Source organism: Bos indicus x Bos taurus, chromosome 2 (assembly GCF_003369695.1).
Source record: "Bos indicus x Bos taurus breed Angus x Brahman F1 hybrid chromosome 2, Bos_hybrid_MaternalHap_v2.0, whole genome shotgun sequence".
Taxonomy (NCBI): domain Eukaryota; kingdom Metazoa; phylum Chordata; class Mammalia; order Artiodactyla; family Bovidae; genus Bos; species Bos indicus x Bos taurus.
Genome location: NC_040077.1, coordinates 9,571,415 through 9,589,547, shown reverse-complemented (window position 1 = coordinate 9,589,547; position 18,133 = coordinate 9,571,415). Strand labels below are relative to the sequence as shown.

At 38.2% G+C, this 18,133-nt stretch overlaps 1 protein-coding gene across 3 annotated transcripts in view; it reads left to right on the top strand.

The window, feature by feature from the left end:
* ITGAV (integrin subunit alpha V) overlaps nt 1–18,133 on the top strand; it is a 108,964-nt gene that overhangs the window by 26,422 nt on the left and 64,409 nt on the right. The window lies entirely within an intron of this gene.

Below are 18,133 nucleotides of genomic sequence, written 5' to 3'. Positions count from 1 at the left end.
ATGATTATGGAAAAGGGATAAAATTAAGATAACTGTGGATATCCTTGGTCTGTGTTGTAACCTCTTATGATAACATTTAGGAAAATCTTCTTGCAACACGCTTTCGTTTTTCAGGAAGCAGATGTTACTGACAGATTGACCACTGCCCAGTTTTCTTAATAGTAAATCTTTTCTCAGAAGTTAAACAGATGATGAGCACTGACAGGAAAACATGTAGCACCTGGCACCGTTGCAGTCTCTTTGTTTAGGAATGTGGACTTGCCTGCGTGATTTGTTAAATACATCTCTCTTATAAAAGGAGAAGCACCTACATTTATGTCCCACATTCAGGGAATTGGTGGCACCTTTCACCAACAATGTCTGTCCTAGAGAAGGTCATTAGGTCATTGCCCTCCATCCAAGTGACTTGCTGGAACACTTACCACCTGTTCCCAGAAGGGCTTGGCTGTGTAGACTGTGGGCAAACCCTGGCTATGCCAATTTTCCAGTCAAGAAAAATGCTGTGGAGTATTTTCTGAAAATTACTGTGCTTTGTATTTAATAGAAAGTAGAAAACTGAGCTGCTCTCTGGCTTCTGCGTCATACAGTTGCCAACTCAGTGCAATTAAAACAATCAGGCTGACTCAAAAGCCACCTAAGTTTGCCTTTGTCCTCCTGGTGGATTTTCTGTCTCGGAATGGTGTCAAGATACCTGTCCAGGTGCAATAGTCCTGCAAATTAGAAAGTTAAAAAACACAGAGAAAATAGTCTCCCTTCCCTTGTTACTACAAAATAAGTTTATACTAAAGAATTACATATGTGTGTTTTTTTACTTTTGGTTTAGCGTGTCTGTGTTTATTCACATATGTTGTTTTTTAATGAAACTGTTTCTCCTAATGTACTCTATTGTTCCCCAGTAGAGAATTACACAATTGAAGAACTGGCAGACAACCTAGAAATCAATGAATCCAGTTCTTTTATTACTAGTTGACTACTACTCATGCAGTTAGTTGGTGTTTTAACACTTTAAATTTTTACTGAAGCTGAGCACGTGTAGTCCTTTAAAGACCATCCTCTTCCCAGCCTGTTTGGACCTGACTCGTCCCCATTATTTTAAGACTTAACGGTGACTTTTGTTTTTTTTTTAATCTTTGGTAAAGAGTTTTTGTTTTAAAATGTTAGACGCTTTCAGGATCATTCCCTTCTCATCTCTAGGAGGAAACAAACCAGCATTGATAGAGCACTGGGTGTTTTCAAAGGGCCTGTATTCTTTGTGCTGGCTCCATCAGAAGCATCAGAATTGCTCATGGAAGGAGAGGGAGATTTTGATTCTCTGTTCCCCGTGATGGTAATAAATCAGTCAGTAAATAAATACCAATCCCGGGTGAAATGAGCTTTATCATATTTTCTTCTGGCTCTACTTTTCTGACACTTCTTGTTTGCTTTTGAAAAACAGCTGTATCTAATATATATAAAAGATATTCTTGGATAGCTCTGTGTAAATTAGTAATACTTGCTCATGTTCATAGACTATGATTTATTTTTACATTCGCAAGTGATTAGTTTTTCAGTAGTCTGTGGCCCCAAACACTGGATTTAAAGATCTTTATCTCTTTTCATTTTAAAGTCAGTACAGTTACGCTTTTAGAGATATTTAAAGACACTTTAAAGTTTATAAAGCAAATAATTCTTTTACTAATACTAAAGTATAACCATTGCATATTGTCTTCCAGAGTTTCTTATATTAAGAAACTGTGTTTTCTTAGTCAGAGAAGTTTATTAACCTCCATTTTGGTCATCAGTAATATCTGGAATTTTGGTTTTTTTTAAATGAATTATTTTTCACAACATTCTAGTCCAGTAGTTTGAGTACTAGGAAATATAATGTTTACTGACTATACGAAGAATAACGCTTATAAACATTGCTAGGAGAGCTTGTTCAACCTAAATGTTCTTGAATTTCATGAGCTAAAACTCTTATGTATGGAAGACAAAAATGTAAACCTTAGGTTAATTAAAAGGGGATATATAAGCTCCTAACAGAGCTTTTATATGTGAAGGTTTTTGAATATATACCCACACTACTTTTTTTTCACTTTTTGAAACATACAAACAATACATATTCATTGATTAAAAAAAATGAGAAAACTCCAAAGGGCAAAAAGAAAAGAAAAATCTCCCAAATCCCACCACCGAGGAAATCAGTAGTTATAGGATATGTTTGGTTGTGTGTGTATAACATGTTTGTGTATGTACCTTGTTTATTATGTTTTTGTTCTTTTAAATTATTATTTAGGGTTAAATGAAATTTGGAAATCAGAGGGATGTGTGTTTTTAACACGTTGTAATTTAGTTGCTAAATCGTGTCCACCTCTTTTGTAACCCCATGGACTCTAGCCTGCCAGGCTCCTCTGTCCATGGGATTTCCCAGGTGAGAAAAGTGGAGTGTGTTGCCATTTCCTTCTGCAGGAGGACTTTCCTGAACCAGGGATTGAATCCGTGTTTCCTGCTTGGCAGACGGATTCTTTACCAGGGAGCCAGGAGGGAAACTCCCTTTAACACATACTTGATACATATTTGTGAAGTAGGAAAACCCTCTAAACCAAACTTGATGTAATCTTTCTTAGTCTGGCAGATGAATCAAATTGTTTTAATTTGCATTTCTTGTTTCTAGGGAGGTTAAGTCTTTTCTCATGAAAAGAGGTTAAGTGAGGTTAGTTTCTAGTGTGGAGAAGGCAATGGCACCCCACTCCAGTACTCTTGCCTGGAAAATCCCATGGACGGAGGAGCCTGGTGGGCTGCAGTCCATGGGGTCGCTAAGAGTCGGACACGACTGAGTGACTTCACTTTGACTTTTCACTTTCATGCATTGGAGGAGGAAATGGCAACCCACTCCAGTGTTCTTGCCTGGAGAATCCCATGGACAGAGGAGCCTGGTGGGCTGCTGTCTATGGGGTCGCACAGAGTCCGACAGGACTAAAGTGACTTAGCAGCAGCAGCAGCAGCAGCTTCTAGTTGAGGGTAAGGCTTTTCTCACTTTTCTAGTGAGATGGCAGCAAACAAAACCATCCTAAAGAAAAATGCAGGAAGGCAAAGTGGTTGTCTGAGGACACTTTACAAATAGCTGAGGAAAGAAGAGAAGTGAAAAGCAAGGGAGAAAGGGAAAGGCACACTCAGCTTCCCAGGTGGCGACAGTGGTAAAGAACTCACCTGCCAGTAAAGGAGACTCAAGAGACTCGGGTTCAGTCCCTGAGTTGGGGAGATCTCCTGGAGATGGGCATTGCAACCCACTCTAGTATTCTTGCCTGGAGAATCTCATGGACAGAGGAGCCTGGCAGGCTACGTATCCATAGAGTCACAGAGAGTTGGACGTGACTGAAGCAACTTAGCACAGCACACACCCAACTAAATGCAGAGTTCCAGAGGATAGCAAGGAGAGATAAGAAGGCCTTCTTCAATGAACAATGCAAAGAAATAGAGGAAAACAACAGAAAGGGTAAGACTAGAATCTCTTCAAGAAAATTTGAAATATCAAAGGAATATTTCATCCAAAGATGGGCACAATAAAGGATAGAAATGGGAAAGACCTTACAGAAGCAGAAGAGATCAAGAAGAGATGGTAAGAATACACAGAAGGACTATACAAAAAACATCCTTAATGACCCGGATAACCACGATGGTGTAGTCTCTAACTCAGAGCCAGACATTGTGGAGTGTGAAGTCAAGTGGGCCTTAGGAAGCACTGCTGCCAGTAAAGCTAGTGGAGGTGATGGAATTCTAGCAGAGCTATTTAAAATCCTGAAAGACGATGCTACTAAAGTGTTGCACTCAATATGTCAGCAAGTTTGGAAAACCCAGCAGTGGCCACAGGACTGGAAAAGGCCAATCTTCATCCCAGTTCCCAAGAAGGGCAGTACTAAAGAATGTTCAAACCACCAGACAATTGCACTCATCTCCCATGCTAGTAAGGCTTTGCTCAAACCCTCCAAGCTAGGCTTCAACATTGTGTGAACTGAGAATGTCCAGATGTTTAAACTGTATTTAGAAAAGGCAGAGGAAGCAGAGGTCAAATTGCCAACATTTGCTGGATCATAGAGAAAGCAAAGGGATTTCAGGAAAACATCTACCTCTGTTTCATTGACTGTGCTAAAGCCTTTGACTGTGGATCATAGCAAACTGTGGAAAACTCTTAAATAAAAGATGGAAATACCAGACCATCTTACCTGTCTCCTGAGAAACCTGTATGCAGGTCAAGAACCGAAAGTTAGAACCCTGTATGGAACAACTGATTGGTTCAGGATTGAGAAAGGAGTACAAGACTGTTTATTGTCACCCTGTTTATTTAACTTATACACAGAGTACACCGTGAGAAATGACGGGCTGGATGAGTTACAAGCTGGAATCAAGATTGCCAGGAGAAATATCAACCACCTCAGATATGCGGATGATACTACTCTAAAGTAGTATGGCAGAAAGCAAAGAGGCATTGAAGAGATTTCTTGATGAGGGTGAAGGAGGAGAGTGAAAAAGCCAGCTTAAGAAGAGTGAAGAGTGAAGTCGCTCAGTTGTGTCTGACTCTTTGCGACCCCATGGGCTGTAGCCTACCAGGCTTCTCCATCCATGGGATTTTCCAGGCAAGAATGCTGGAGTGGGTTGCTATTTTCTTCTCCAGGGGATCTTCCCGATCCAGGAATTGAACCCCGGGTTTCCTGCATTGCAGGCAGACACTTTACCCTCTGAGCCACCAGGGAATGAGGGTGAAGGAGGAGAGTGAAAAAGCCCACTTAAAACTCAATGTTAAAAAAACTAAGATCATGGCATCTGGTCCCATCACTTCATGGCAAATAGAAGGGGAAAAGGTGGAAACAGTGACAGATTTCCTCTTCTTGGGCTCTAAAATCACTGTGGATGGTGACTGCAGCCATGAAATTAGAAGACAGTTGCTTCTTGGCAGGAAAGCTATGACAAACCTAGACAGCATGTTAAAAAAGCAAAGGCATCACTTCGCTGACAAAGGTCCGCATAGTCAAGGCTATGATCTTTCCAGTAGTCATGTACGGATGTGAGAGCTGGACAATAAATAAGGCAGAGTGCTGAAGAATTGATGCTTTCAAATTGTGGTGCTGAAGAAGACTCTTGAGAGTCCCTTGAAAAGCAAGGAGATCAGACCAGTCAATCATAAAGGAAATCAACCCTGAATACTCTTTGGAAGGAATGATGCTGAAGCTCCAGTACTTTGGCCACTGATGTGAACAGCTGACTCATTGGAAGTGACTCTGATGCTGGTTAAGATTGAAAGCCTGAGGAGAAGAGGGTAACAGAGATTGAGATGGCTGGATGGCATCACTGATTCAATGGACATAAACTTGGGCAACCTCCGGGAGATGGTGAGGGACAGGGAAGCCTGACCTGCTGCAGTCCATGGGGTGGCAAAGAGTTGGACATGACTTGGCGACTGACAACAACAATTTGCATTTCTGATTTCTAGCGAGGTTAAGTCATATTAGGTTAAGCTAATATGTTTATTAGCTCTTTCTGTGTTTTTTTTTTTGTATTGTCTATTTGTATTCTTGGTCTGTTTCCCTACTGATACATCTGTTTTTTTGTTGATTTTGAAAAGTCTTTATTACATATATACATTTCTACTGTGTGGCAGCTACTTTTCTGCCTGACAAGTTTGTCATTTTTTAGGAACAATATTGAGATATAATTTTACATATTTATAGCATTTTGCAGATATTATTAAAATTGAATTCCAGAGCATTTCTATCACCCTTTATAAAGAAACGTCATGTTCATTATCAGTCACTGCCCATTTGCACCCCCATTGATATTAAAATGTGCTCATGAGGTACTACTAAAAAGTGCTGCTAATTATAATTATGTCACCATTGACTGTAATACATATTCATATTTCAAAGATGTTGATATCTGAATATTTGCAACTCTGAATCAATAAAATACATTATTTCCCAATAGTATTATCTTACTTACATAGTCAGTCAGCAGCTGTCTGATTACTTCATTTTCTTTCATATTTCTTTTATAGTATTTGTAACTGTCTGAAAATATCTTACGTAATTGGTTATTATTTCTCTCCCTTGAAAGCAGGGATCTTATCTGTCTCATTTAACTGTTATACTCCATGCATTTAGATGTAGGAATTGCCCATGATTTATTTATTTAACTGAATGATCAAAGAGATTTCTTTCTCTGCCCTGTTAATTTTCACATAAATAAGCAAGCCATATTGGGAGATTTTTCTTTCAGGCAGATTTGTTACAGGAAACATGATTGAACAAAAGTGATGTCTGAGGTAAAAAGCTACTTAAGGAGGATTCCAAATTGTCTCATTAAATGGTGAATATGAAGTGGCATTATTGTTTTTAATTGAGGTATAATTGACATATTAGTTTCAGGTGTACAATATAATGATTTGATTTTGTGTATATTGCAAAATGTTGACCGTAATAAGTCTAATTAATTTATCATATACAGTTACAAAATATTTTTTTCTTGTAGTGAGAACTTTTGAGATTTACCCTTTTAGCAACTTTCAAGTATGCAGTATGTTACTATTAACTGTAATAAAGTCACCATGCTGTCCGTTATATTGTTTTAATAGCCACTTTTTAAGGGCAAAATGTAAACTCTCTGAGGACCCACATCATATCATTGTTTGTCAAGTAATGGAAACTAAATGACTAAATACACAGATAACTTCCAAATAGGGCTTCGTTGGTTTGCTTTTCTAATGCTTTGGCATTCTTGCCTGTGGCCTTTTCAGAAAAGGTGACATAATCTTATTGTTCCCAAGGAGATTCTTTAGGCATGAAAAGAAGAAACAAAATGTAGTTTCAGGGTGATAAGGTGACTTTGTCTTAAAAATAATTCTGATTCTCCTGAAAGTTGAACAGTGTCTTTTCAAACACTTGGAGGAAATGAGAGAAAAAAAAGTGTTGGTTACTATAATCAGCAGGCCAATTCTAAAGCTGTGATAGTTTGTGTTGTTCAGTGTGCTTCTGTGCTGAAGTCCTCAATCATGGAAGTCTGATAAAGTGCAATGGCAAGGTCAAAAGCCAACCAAAATAGTAAATTTTCAAGTCTCAGGGGATGTACTTGCTAATTAACTTCAGGACTCTCTAGCAACATTTTCCTCTATGCATTTTGGAAAGTGACAGTATAGAGTCTTAATTTAAATAATATGGGGCAGTTTCTTCTCACTTTTGCCATTGCATGAGATTTTCTTTTTCCTTTGAATTTACTTGGGAGATCAGAACTAATATTCCAAGGGGTTTTACAGAACTGTGGACAGAAATCGTTGTTCTTTCTTGACTGTTGCCTGAGGTAGCATTTCCTCCAGCACTGGAATTTCTGCAGTTTGTCTGTATTAGATTTCCCTTTCAAGGTTGGTGGCATAGTCCAAGCAGCCTGGGGAGTTCCGGCATCACTCGAAATGGTGACTCAAGGCCATGACTCAAAATATTTACTTCCCTCATGCGCCCTGGATTAGCTGCCAGTTTCAGCCAGGTCATGAATGAACTTCTTGTCCGTGTGTTTGGTGAGCAGGCTTTCCTTTTCTTTCTCCCCACCCAATTCTATTCACACTGCATCTGAGTTAAACTTCTGCCTGAGATTGAATTGGGTATTTTAAGACTTGGTCTCTGAGAAAAAAAAAAAAGTTCTGATTGGTAAAGAAGAACTTCCCATTGAGCAAACTTCTTAAAGAAATGGTAATTTGAGATTGTGAACCTGTTGAAGCTGAAGCCATTCAAAGCAATGGGTGGCATTAATACATGTTTTTTGGAAAACTGTTGACTTAAGTTTTAGATGTTAATGCATGCTGATACATTATAGCCAAATATATTTTACTTCTTTTGTGTGGTAATGTGATTGAAAACACAGTTGATAACTTGATGCCTTAAGATGTAATTACTGGGGGCATATCTAAGTTTTAAATAAGCTCCGGGCTGGAAAATCCCATGGATGGAGGAGCCTGGTAGGCTGTAGTCCATGGGGTCGCTAAGAGTCAGACACGACTGAGCGACTTCCCTTTCACTTTTCACTTTCATGCATTGGAGAAGGAAATGGCAACCTGCTCCAGTGTTCTTGCCTGGAGAATCCCATGGGTGGGGGAGCCTGGTGGGCTTCTGTCTATGGGGTCGCACAGAGTCGGACACGACTGAAGCGACTTAGCAGCAGCAGCAGGGCTTTTCAAATGTGCTTTTTAATTAAAAAAAAAAACAACGAAAAAAGCCATATTGCCTGATGTTTTTTTACCTTTGACTGGTGTTTCTTATTTTTTAAAAAATCCTGTGGGCAAATTGCTTGCCATATTGGAAAGAACTGTGGATTTTTGTGTACCATAATACTTGATGATAAAAATAAAATTGAAGTATATGTAATACTTATTTTCTTGGGCATTTTTTAGCTTAAGCTTAACCTGGTGTCCACAAAAGCAGATATCCATAATCATAATGGTAGGGGTGCTATAGGAGCTTTTTTTAAAAAAAAAAAAAATAGGACACAGAACATGGTAGCAATGAGAAGCACATATTACTTAACAGTCATTGCAGTGTCCTGTGCTACCACTTACAAATTTAGAGAAAAGTCCATTTGTTTAGGGAAAAATATATATATGGAGGCAGTTTTTCAAAGTAGTAGGAAGAGAATTGGTATCATTTTACGGAGGAAACTTCTCTTCCATCTTTCAGGAGTATAATTGAAGAAAAATTGCTTAGCACAGAGGGCAATTGTAAAATGCCATGCAGCCCCTTCTTAGCATTGTGTGAAAGCTCTTGACCACCTAGAGACTCTTTTCTCTAGTCACAGTGAACAACTCACGAGTCTCTAAAAATCCAGGAATACCCATTGCTCTCTTTCTTTGCACAGGGTTTTCTCTTGACCCAGAAAGCATACCCCTCCCCTGTACGCTGCCACCCTTTTCCCAGTGCTCTTTCCACTCCTCTGCCATCCCTCCACTGTAATTACTTGTCCCCATGACTGGGCTTTGTGTGTCAGATATTTCCTTCAGGGAAGACTACCATTTCATCATGTGTTAGAGTCATGGACGGTTGCAACTGAATTTTCAGTTAGGGTTTGGATCAAGCATGGAAGGAATAAGGTATTCCAGGTCAGAGGGCCTTGGGTAAAAAGGCCTACAGGTGGGAATGAGTGGTGTTTGTATAAGGCACTAGAGGCTCAGAGTAAGGGAACTCTTACATATAAGAATAAGTTTATCTGGGAAACTGAATAAAAATTTATCCATTAGAATAATATTCTATATTACATTCCATATTCCAGAAGGATTAGGAACCTTCATTTCGGAATTATCTTCACTTAGGAATGAGGTCATGCTCAGTTAGCTTATGCTGAGCTTCTTGAAATTCAAGAGGAAGTGGATGTGACTTTGAGACAATATGTAAGTCTCTTAAATCAAAATACAAATGTTACTGAACATGAAACTAAAGGAGATGTAGGAGGTGGATTAAATAAACTGCTGTGCAGTTGTAAATTACATAACAATGAAAATGGTGCTATAGGTCTACTTTTATTGACATGTTGTGACATGGAAAAAAGTATATACATTTATATAGAATAATACAATTTTTTTTAACCTTTTAATTTATTTTTTTTATTGAAGGATAATTGCTTTACAGAATTTTGTTGTTTTCTGTCAAACCTCAACATGAATCAGCCATAGATACACATATATCCCCTCCCTTTTGAACCTCCCTCCCATCTCCCTCCCCATCCCACCCATCTAGGTTGATACAGAGCCCCTGTTTGAGTTTCCTGAGCCATACAGCACATTCCTGTTGGCTATCTATTTTACATATGGTAATGTAAGTTTCCATGTTACTCTTTCCATACATCTCACCCTACTTCCCCTCTCCCAGTGTCCATAAGTCCATTCTCTCTGTCTGTTTCTTCATTGTTGCCCTGTAAATAAATTCTTCAGTACCATTTTTATAGATTCTATATATGTGCGTTAGAATATGATATTTATCTTTCTCTTTCTGACTTACTTCACTCTGTATAATAGATTACAGGTTCATCCACCTCATCAGAACTGACTCAGATGCATTCCTTTTTATGGTTGAGTAATATTCCATTGTGTATATGTACCACAACTTCTTTATCCATTCATCTGTTGATGGCCATCTAGGTTGCTTCCATGTTCTAGCTATTGTAAATAAAGAGTGCTGGAGTAAACAATGGGAAACATGTGTCTTTTTCCATTTTTATTTCCTCAGGGTATATGCCTAGTAGTGGGATTGCTAGGTCATATGGTGGTTTTATTCCTAGTTTTTTAAGGAATCTCCATACCGTCTTCCATAGTGGCTGTATCAATTTACATTCCCACCAACAGGGCAAGAGTGTTCCCTTTTCTCCACACCCTCTCCAGCATTTATTGTTTCTAGACTTTTTGATGATGGCCATTCTGACTAGTGTGAGGTGATATCTCATTGTAGTTTTGATTGCCATTTCTCTAATAATTCATGTGTTCCAAAGCCTTTGACTGTGTGGATCACAATAAACTGTGGAAAATTCTGAAAGAGATGGGAATACCAGACCACCTGACCTGCCTCTTGAGAAATTTGTATGCAGGTCAGGAAGCAGCAGTTAGAACTGGACATGGGACAACAGACTGGTTCCAAATAGGAAAAGGAGTATGTCAAGGCTGTATATTGTCACCCTGCTTATTTAACTTCTATGTAGAGTACATCATGAGAAACACTGGGCTGGAAGAAGCACAGGCTGGAATCAAGATTGCCGGGAGAAATATCAATAACCTCAGATATGCAGATGACACCACCCTTATGGCAGAAAGTGAAGAGGAGCTAAAAAGCCTCTTGATGAAGGTGAAAGAGGAGAGTGAAAAACTTGGCTTAAAACTCAATATTCAGAAAACGAAGATCATGGCATCTGGTCCCATCACGTCATGGGAAATAGATGGGGAAACAGTGGAAACAGTGTCAGACTTTATTTTGGGGGGCTCCAAAATCACTGCAGATGGTGACTTCAGCCATGAAATTAAAAGACTCTTACTCCTTGGAAGGAAAGTTATGACCAACCTAGACAGCATATTCAAAAGCAGAGATATTACTTTGCCAACAAAGGTCCATCTAGTCAAGGCTATGGTTTTTCCTGTGGTCATGTATGGATGTGAAAGTTGGACTGTGAAGAAAGCTGAGCGCCGAAGAATTGAGGCCTTTGAACTGTGGTGTTGGAGAAGACTCTTAAGAGTCCCTTGGACTGCAAGGAGATCCAGTCCATTCTGAAGGAGATCAGCCCTGGGATTTCTTTGGAAGGAATGATGCTAAAGCTGAAACTCCAGTACTTTGGCCACCTGATGTGAAGAGCTGACTCATTGGAAAAGACTCTGATGCTGGGAGGGATTGGGGGCAGGAGGAGAAGGGGACGACAGAGGATGAGATGGCTGGATGGCATCACTGACTCGATGGACATGAGTCTGAGTGAACTCCGGGAGTTGGTGATGGACAGGGAGGCCTGGTGTGCTGCAATTCATGGGGTTGCAAAGAGTCGGACACGACTGAGTGACTGAACTGAACTGAACTGAATAATTCATGATGTTGAGCATCTTTTCATGTGTTTGTTAGCCATCTGTATGTCTTCTTTGGAGAAATGTCTGTTTAGGTCTTTTTCCCACTTTTTGATTGGATTGTTTGTTTTTCTGGTGTTGAGTTGTATGGGTTGCTTATATATTTTGGAAGTTACTCCTTTGTCAGTTGTTTCATTTGCTATTATTTTCTCCTATTCTGAGGGTTGTCGTTTCACCTTGCTTATAGTTTCCTTTGTTGTGCAGAAGCTTTTAAGTTTAATCAGATCCCACTTGTTTACTTTTGTTTTTATTTCTGTTACTCTAGGAGGTGGGGCATAGAGGATCTTGTTTTGATTTATGTCATCAAAACAAGGCAGAGTGTTCTGCCTATGTTTTCTTCTAAGAGTTTTATAGTTTCTGGTCTTACATTTAGGTCTTTAATCCATTTTGAGTTTATCTTTGTGTATGGTGTTAGTGTTCTAATTTCACTCTTTTACCTGTAGCCATCCAGTTTTCCCAGCACCATTTATCGAAGAGGCTGTCTTTGTCTCATTGTATATTCTTGCCTCCTTTGTCAAAAATAAGGTACCCATAGGTGCATGGGTTATTCTGGGCTATTGTGTTCCATTGGTCTATATTTCTGTTTTTGTGCTGGTACCATACCGTCTTGATGACTGTAGCTTTGTAGTATAATCTGAAATCCCGAAGGTTGATTCCTCCTGCTCCATTCTTCTTTCTCAAGACTGCTTTGGCTATTTGAGGTCTTTTGTGTTTCCATATGAATTGTGAAATTTTTTGTTGTAGTTCTGTGAAAAATGCCATTGGTAATTTGATAGGGATCACATTGAATTTGTAGATTGCATTTGGTAGTATAGTCATTTTCACAATATTGATTCTTCCTACCGAGGAACATGGAATATCTGTCCATCTGTTTATGTCATCTTTGATTTCTTTCATCAGTGTCTTATTTTCTGTGTACAGAAAATTTGTCTCCTTAGGTAAGTTTATTCCTAGTCATTTTCACAATATTGATTCTTCCTACCCAGGAACATGGAATAGCTCTCCATCTGTTTATGTCATCTTTGATTTCTTTCATCAGTGTCTTATTTTCTGTGTACAGAAAATTTGTCTCCTTAGGTAAGTTTATTCCTAGATATTTAATTCTTTTTGTTGCAGTGGTGAATGGGATTGATTCCTTAATTTCTCTTCTGATTTTTCATTGTTAGTATATAGAAATGCAAGTGATTTCTGTGTATTGATTTTGTATCCTGCAACTTTGCTAAATTCACTGATTAGCTCTAGTAATTTTCTTATATTATCTTTAGGGTTTTCTATGTATAGTATCATGTCATCTACAAACAGTGAGAGCTTTAATTCTTCTTTTCCAATCTGGATTCCTTTTCTTTCTTTTTCTTCTCTGATTGCTGAAGCTAAGACTTCCAGAAATATTGAATAATAGTGGTGAGAGTGGACACCCTTGTCTTATTCCTGATCTTAGAGGAATGCTTTCAGTTTCTCACTGTTGAGAATAATGTTTGCTATAGGCTCATCATATATGACGTTTACTGGGTTGAGGTGGATTCCTTCTATGCCCATTTTTTGAAGAGTTTTGATCATAAATGGGTGCTGAATTTTGTCAAAGGCTTTTTCTGCATCTATTGAGATTATCATATGGTTTTTATCTTTCAATTTGTTAATGTGGTATATCACCTTGGTTGATTTGCATATACTGAAGAATCCTTGTATCCCAGGAATAAACCCACTTGATCATGGTGTATGAGCTTTTTGATGTGTTGCTGAATTCTGTTTGCTAAAATTTTGTTGAGGATTTTTGCATGTATGTTCATCAGTGATACTGGCCTGCAGTTTTCTTTTTTTGTGTTGTCTTTGTCTGGGTTTGTTATCAGGGTGATGGTGGCCTCGTAGAATGAGTTTGGAAGTGTTCCTTCCTCTGCAGTTTTTTGAAAGAGTTTTAGAAGGATAGGCATTAGCTCTTCTCTAAATGTTTCGTAGAATACTCCTATGAAGCCATCTGGTCCTGGGCTTTTGTTTTGGGGGAGATTTTTGATCACAGCTTCAATTTTAGTGCTTGTAATTGGGTTGTTCATAATTTCTGTTTCTTCCTGGTTCAGTCATGAAAGATTGAACTTTTCTAAGAATCTGTCTATTTCTTCCAGGTTATCCATTTTATTGCCATATAGTTGTTCATAATAGTCTCTCATAATCCTTTGTATTTCTGCAGTGTCTGTTGTAACCTCTCCTTTTTCATTTCTAATTTTATTGATTTGATTCTTCTCACTTTTTTCCTTGATGAGTCTGGCTAGTGGTTTGTCAATGTTCATTTTCTCAAAGAACCAGCTTTTAGTTTTATTGATCTTTACTATTGTTTCTTTCATTTCTTTTTCATTTATTTCTGTTCAGATCTTTATGATTTTTTTCCTTCTATAAATTTTGGGGTTTTTTGTTCTTCTTTTTATAGTTGTTTTAGGTGTAAAGTTAGGTTGTCTATTTGATGTTTTTGTTTCTTGAGGTAGGGTTGTATTGCTGTTAACTGTCCACTTAGGACTGCTTTTGCTGCATCCCATAGGTTTTCAGTTGTTGTGTTTTCATTGTCATTTGTTTCTAGAATTTTTTGATTTCCCGTTTAATGTCTTCAGCAACCTGTTTGTTATTTAGAAATGTGTTTTTTAATCTGCTTGTGTTTGTGTTTCTTGCAGTTTTTTTCTTGGAATTGATATTTAGTCTCATAGTGTTGTGGTCAGAGAAGATGCTTGATATGATCTCAATATTCTTAAATTTACTGAGGTTTGGTTTGTGACCCAAGATGTGGTCTATCCTGGAGAATGTTCCATGTGCACTTGAGAAGGTGTACTCTTCTGCAATTGAATGGAATGTCCTGAAGATATCAATGAGATCCATCTCATCTAATGTATCATTTAAGACTTGTATTTCCTTATTAATTTTCTGTTTTGATGATCTGTCCATTGTGAGAGTAGGGTGTTAGTCTCCTACTATTATTGTGTTACTGTCAATTTCTCCTTTTATGTCTTATGTATTTATGTCTTTTTTGTTTTATATGTTTGTCTTGTGTATTGAGGTGCTCCAGTGTTGGTTGCATAGATATAACAATTATTATGTCTTCCTCTTGGATTGATCCCTTAATCATTATGTAGTGTCCTTCCTTATCTCTTGTAATCTTCTTTATTTTAAGGTCTATTTTGTCTGATATGAGGATTGCTCCTCCAGCTTTCTTTTGCTTCCCATTTGTATGGAATATATTTTTCCATCCTCTCACTTTCAGTCTATATGTGTCTTTAGATCTGAAGTGGGTTTCTTGTAGACAGCATATATATAGGTCTTGTTTTTGTATCCATTCAGTCAGTCTGTGTCTTTTGGTTGGAACATTTAATCCATTTACATTTAAAGTAATTATTGATATATATGTTCCTATTGTCATTTTCTTAATTATTTGGGGTTGGTTTTTAGATCTTTTTTCTTGTATTTCTCGACTATATAAGTCCCTTTAACATTTGTTGTAAAGCTGGTTTTGTGGTACTGAACTCTCTTAACTTTTGCTTGTCTGAAAAGCTTTTGATTCCTCCATCAATTTTGAATGAGATCCTTGCTGGGTAGAGTGATCTTAGTTGTAGATTTTTCCCTTTCAGTACTTTAAGTATATCCTGCCATTCCCTTTTTGGCCTGCAGAGCTTCTGCTGAAAGATCAGCTGTTAAGTGTGTGCGATTTCCCTTGTGTGTTACTTGTTGCTTTTCCCTTGCTGCTTTTAATATTTTTTCTCTGTGTTTAGTCTTTGTTAGTTTGATTAGTGTGTGTCTTGGCGAGTTTCTCCTTGGGTTTATCCTGTATGGGACTATTTGCGCCTCTTGGACTTGATTGACTATTTCCTTTTCCATGTTGGGGAAATTTTCAACTCTTCAAAAATTTTCTCATACCTTTTCTTTTTCTCTTCTTCTTCTGGGACCCCTATAATTTGAATGTTTGATCTTGTCCCAGAGGTCTCTGAGACTGTCCTCAGTTCTTTTCATTCGTTTCACTTTATTCTGCTCTTCAGAAGTTATTTCCATCATTTTATCTTCCAGCTCACTGATTCATTCTTCTTCTTCAGATATTCTGCTCTTGATTCCTTCTAGAGTATTTTTAATTTCAGTAATTGTGTTGTCTCTGTATGTTTATTTTTAAGTAATTCTAGGTCTTTGTTAATTGATTCTTGCATTTTATTTTCAAGGTTTTTGATCATCTTTACTATCATTATCCTGAATTCTTTTTCAGGGAGTTTGCGTATTTTCTCTTCATTTATTTGGACTTCTGTGGGTCTAGTTTATTCCTTCATTTGTGTTGTATTTCTCTACCTTTTCATTATTTTTTTAACTTATTGTGTTTGAGGTCTCCTTTTCCCAGGCTTCAAGGTTGAATTTTTCTTCGTTTAGGTTTCTGCCCTCCTAAGGTTGGTGCAGTAGGGTGAGATTTGTGCTGAGTTTTTGTTCGTTTTTCCTCTGATGGGCAAGACTGGGTGAGGTGGCAATCCTGTCTGCTGATGACTGGGTTTGTATTTTTGCTTTGTTTGTTGTTTAGATGAGGTGTCCTGCACAGGGTCCTCCTGGTGGGTGGGTGGTGCTGGGTCTATATTCAAGTGGTCCTTTGTGTGAGTTCTCACTAGCTGATACTCCCTAGCGTTTGTAGTTGTCTGGTAGTCTTGGAGTCATTGTTCCCACTCCAAAAGCTCAGGGCTTGATCTCTGGTCAGAAACAAAGATTCCACACGTGGTTTGTTACATCATTGAGTGAGATGAAAACAAATACCCCAAACGAGAAACCAAAGATGAACCCAGACAAATGGCAGTTCCAAAATCAGGCAAATAATAATTAAAATAATGAGATATACACATATACATATATACCCATGAGCAAAGTCAAAACAGCCCAACAAAAATGAAGTACAATTGATTGCTCCGGCGAACAAAGGAAATAAGAAATTATGTTTACCAGTTAAGAACAAAACTAGCTAAAGCAGAAAGTGGAAAACAAAATTAAAGTAAGGTGCCAAGTGGGGAATAAAGCAATGAAAAAAAACTAACAATGTGTTGAGAGGAACTTAAAGAGAAGAAAGAATAGATATGCAAAGTTAAACAGAGGTAGATGAAGAAGATTTATATACATTAAAGATTAACTGAAAGGGGAAGAGAACAGTAGATAGGCAAATAAATACATGTAGAAAAAAGAAAATAGGTTTAAAAAAATGAAAATTACAAAAAAGAGAAAAGAAAAAAACTGAAGAAGAAAGAAAAAAAAAGGAAAACTCCACAGAACTGCAAAAGCCCAACGTAGAGGCAGAGGTTTATAACAATAATAAAAAGTGTGACTGAATATACACATATACATATCCACCCATAAGCAAAATTAAAACAGTCCAACAAAAATAAAGTACAATAGATTGGCCTGGCGAACAAAATGTTTATCTGCCAGGACAAAATTAACTGAAAGGCATAAATCGGATAACAAAACTAAAGCAAGGGGCCAATTGGGAAGTAAAGCAATGAAAATAAAACAAATATGTTGAGAGGAAAGGAAAGAAAGAAAAGAAAGAATAGATATGCAAAGTTAAATACAGATATATAAAGAAGATTTATATACATTAAAGATTAAGTGCAAGGGGAAAAGAAGAGTAGGAAAAGCAAACAAGAGAATAAATTTAGAAAAAGTAATAATAGGTTTAAAAAATTAAAAATTAAAACTAAAAAAAAGGAGGGGGGAAAGGGAGACCCCCCCCAGAACTGCAAAAGCCCAATGCAAAGGCAGAGGCCTATCACAACAATAAAAAATGTGACTGAGGAAAAGAAAAGCTCAAAAGCTTAATTTCATAGTGCCAATAAAGTTGGCAAGTACAACAGAGGGAGGGGAAAAAAGGGAAAAAAAATATCCTAAACAGTCTACAGAACAAATTGAAACATAAGAATAATAAATGTTTTTCTTGAGTCACTGCTGCCAGAGTGCTTTCCCTTGCTGGCAGTCACAGTCCGCCTCACCTCCCTAGGGTGCCCTCCAACACTCTGCTGGCCTCTGGACCTACTGTGGGGGCAGCTCAGATGCTAATCTGGTCCTACTCCTGTGTGTTCTTGCCTCCAGTGTCCACAGCTATCAGAACTAGTGCATTTTCTTTTGTGGGAGCTCTCAATGACCTTTTATATATTGCGTAGACACAGAGCCTGCCTAGTTGATTGAGTGGATTTAATCTGCAGCTTGTACAGCTGGTGGGAAGGTTTTGGTTCTTTTTCCTCAGTCACACTGCCCCTGAGTTTCAATTGTGGTTTTATTTCCACCTCTGCATGTGGGTCGTACACTGGAATTTGGTCCTGAGGATGCCCTGGAAGGTCTTGGATTTGCCCCTGTAAGGGCCAGGTGTGGAGGTGGTACAGCTGCTTGGGCGTCAGGGGTTCTGGCAGCACCAGGTACTCAGGGGAGTTGGCAGCTAGGGCAGCAGGAAATATGGTGCTGTAGTAGGGTATGGCAACCAGTATTGGCCAGTACGCCCCAATATTCTTGCCTGGAGAACCCCCGTTCCTGACAGAGAAG